Below are 3,734 nucleotides of genomic sequence, written 5' to 3'. Positions count from 1 at the left end.
ATGTGTATATTGGGCTTAAATTTCCCTCAATTGAAAGGGATGTTTCAGGTGGTGTGGACGATGTAATAGGGGTCACATCATCCTCTTTTGATGGTGAAGGTGTTGCCGCAACTAATGTAGAAGCATCTGTGTTTTGTTTTTGTTTAGGCCTCCACACTTGTTTTGTGAGTGCCATGGGCCGAATTTCACTTAACAATTCGTCCCTTTGCCTCTCCTCTTTGTGCTCTACCTTCTCGTGGTTCCTCATGCGTTGTAATCTCCTTTTCATGGTCTTGGTTAAACCGGGAGGACACCACTTAGGTTGAGCATATTTGGGATCCCTATGTTTGGCCCTGCTTGTGCTAGCCTCATGATGATTAGCCATGGAACCCCGTTGAACAATAAGAATATCACCATTAGAATTAGCCGGATTACCAACAATCGGCTTTGTGATCTCCTTTTGCTTGTCGCATTCTGAAATTTCCACATTAGGTGACTTAACACGCCACACTTTTTTATTGACCTTGCTTGGAGAAATTTTTGTTGGCTGTTAGCAACATGGCTCGAACAACCTTGTGTGGGATAATAAAGCCTCTCATGAGCAGGCCTTCTAGGTGCTACCCACCCCATACGAAAAGCATAAGGAGCCATTGGGGGCTGCCCCCATCCTCCATTGAAATCTCCCATGTAATATGGCGCATAGGGGGGTTGTGACATCCATGGTGTCGGTGCCCATGACCCATATGGCCTTGCATGGCGTCGAAACTCTTGCTCTGGAGGCGATCTTGAACGCTTTGAATGCGATGGCCGATTAGAGCTAGAACCGGCCGCTTGACTTGCATATTTGGATAGCAACATATCAAGAGTTGGCTTAATTCTCTTGTGCTTAGTTTCATTCTTTTTCCACTTGCCAACTTCTGAATTCTTGGGCTTGATCAATTTAACATGAGTATCCTCTTGTACTTGTGGTTGCCCCCCGAGTGTAGCATTTTTTATAGTGATCTTCAACACTTCCTTGCCATCGGGTTGCTTCTCAAGCACAATCTTTTTTCCCAAGACCTTGTCGCCCTCCTTGCTATTCCTGAGTTCACCAATAACAACATTATCTTTATTAGCGGATTCGGCTATGTTAGGCCGAATTAACATTTTCTTCCCTTCCAAGTCTATGGTGTTTATCGGGAAGGGCTGTTTATCAACTTGCATCTAAGCAAAATTCAATCGTCCTTCATTAATGGCCGATTGTATCTTTCGTCGAAAAACATTGCAATCGTTAGTAGCATGAGAAAATGAATTGTGGTACTTGCAATAAGCGCGCCGTTTCAGCTCCTCAAACGGCGGTATGGTGTGTGATATTCTAATCATCTTATCTTGCAAGAGGGCGTCAAAAAATTTATCACACTTAGATATATCAAAAGTAAACTTCATCTCCTCATCATGATTCTTGCGAATCGGCTTAAGAGCATTGCACGTATAGGGTCTGGCCTTTGAGGACCAAACAAATTTAGTAGTATAAACATCAACTTCATCGTCCGAATTATCATCATTGTGTTCAACCATATGCATTCTAGGACGATCGGTTGTAGACCTATGAATCTCTTTACTTCGATTCTCTTGAGCCAAAGCTTTTTGTAAGACTTGAGTAATGCTCAAAAACTTGTAACTTTCTAGCCTCTCTTTAATGTGAGTTTTCAAACCATTAAGAATAAGAGCTGCCAAATCTCTCTCAGTTATCACTAAGCTATAACATCGATTTTTTATATCTCTAAATCTTTTGACATAATCGGTGACTGATTCATCATGTTTTTGCCTAACCGATGTAAGATGTGACAACTTTAGCTCATTATCACCGCTATAAAAGTGATCATGAAAATTTTGCTCGAATTGCGACCATAAGAGAATGGAGCCATGTGGTAAAGCAGCAAACCATGAAAATGCGGTACCAGTTAAAGACAAGGGAAATAAACGAACATTCAACTCTTCTATGGAACCTGCTTCACCCAACTGTGCTAGATATTGACTCACATGCTCCCAAATTGTTTCGTATCGAACCTCGAGCATTATTGATGGCTCCCGCTCCCGCTCCCCCTCCTCCCTCCTCGCCGGCCTCCGGCCAAGCTCCAGCCACCAAAAACCCTCCGGTCGTCCCTCCGCCTGACCTAGCTCTAGCCACCAACCCTTTAGACGAGCTCCTCCCCTCTATGGCACCACCACCCTCGCCATTCTTTGACCTGCCCTATGTCAAAGCCGGACAGGTTGCGCTCTGCTGCTTCCTGGGCTGCGGCAATGCCATGGGATTGGAGTTCGAAGATGATTGCTGCTACTACCTCCGCCTCGACATCACCACCCCAGCCCTACACCTCGCCTCGCCGCTCTACATCGTCTTCGGCTACTCCAACCGCCACCTTGATGCCATAGTTGTCGCCGCTCTGCTTCAAGCCGCCTTTGGTGGCTCTGCTGCTAACTTCTTCGTTGCCAAATGTTCTTCCCTGGTCTTTCGCTTCCATGTTGCCTCTGCGCGTGTTGCAGAGCTCATCCTCGCCCAAACCACAATCCGTCACCGCAATTACTCATTCTCTTTTGCTAGAACCCTACCCCCGCTCCCACCTCCATCACACTTGTTGCGACTTGTATGTCGATTGCACAACTGCTCCAAATCCCCGAGGATCCGGTCCTCCACTTCGAAAGCATAGCTTGGGCACAATGCCGATCGTCAGTCTCCATTCATCCACCAAACTAGCCGCACGGATGCCGCATGTACGCGCGCGTCATACAGTTTCCTATCACCCTCGATGCCACTACTTTTGGCCTCATCCTCGATAGCCTCTTCGGCGGCGTCCACCACCAATTCAATGTCACGAATGACGGGGACTCCTGCTTCTCCTTCACTCTTGCCTCGCCTGATGTTGCCACGCTCATCGCCTCCATGGGCGACTTCCGCAAGCTGGGCATGCTGACCTTCTTCCCCTGGCCACTGCCTATGGGGGGTGCCCGTCGATTGCCTTCTGGGGTCACCTTGCCGTCGTCGTTTGGTGCCGCGTCTCCTTCGCCGTCGGTGGTCGATCCTGCAATCCTGCCACCTGCGTCAACAACTCTTGATCTACCCAAGGAGCGTCGTCAACGGCCTGGTATTAGCTTCTTTTATCGTATGCTTAATGTTAATCGCTTTAGCCAGCTTACACCACACATGCAATACACCCACCACACGCACCTGTTTTGGATTACCTTCCTGCCAATTACTGTTAGGCTTAATGAACTGCTAGTTGAGTCTGCCCTAAACCACCGTTTTTCGGCCAAACAAGATTTTCTTGCAGTCAAAGTTCATGAGCACATTTTCAAGTCTGGCATCTTCTCCCACTCAATCAAAATTCAAATCCTCAAGCATCGGTCCCTTGATTTTGAAGGGTTTCGGCTCTTTCTCTTTGACCAGCTAGAATCGGCCGTTGATCACTGTAGTCGCTTCCTTCATAATTATAACAAGTTTGCATACCCTACCCTGCCCCCTCGATCGGCCTCCATCCTTGGTCCTTTTGACCACTAGCACTTGCATGTCCTTGCACCACAGCAGCCCCCCGTGGTCGCACGCTTGCTGCACGTCCGGCCTGCCCCGCATGCACCTATGGCCCACTGCATGCATAATGATGGCCGTGCGGCGCCCCGAGACACACCAAATCTTGCAAAAGATCCGTACGCTGCGCCTGATTCGGCGCATGCGGGCGGAGATGGCGCGCGCTCCCAGGGCCCCCTCCCTGTCTCTC

The 3,734-nt window shown here is 48.3% G+C and overlaps 1 pseudogene; it reads left to right on the top strand.

Annotated features, from left to right (window-relative positions):
- The first annotated feature begins 2,042 nt into the window (after positions 1–2,042).
- Positions 2,043–3,517, top strand: LOC120968949 (uncharacterized; annotated as a pseudogene).
- Positions 3,518–3,734: the final 217 nt, after the last annotated feature.

The sequence above is a fragment of the Aegilops tauschii genome, chromosome 7 (assembly GCF_002575655.3).
Source record: "Aegilops tauschii subsp. strangulata cultivar AL8/78 chromosome 7, Aet v6.0, whole genome shotgun sequence".
Lineage (NCBI taxonomy): Eukaryota > Viridiplantae > Streptophyta > Magnoliopsida > Poales > Poaceae > Aegilops > Aegilops tauschii.
This window is presented reverse-complemented; position numbering and strand designations above follow the sequence as displayed.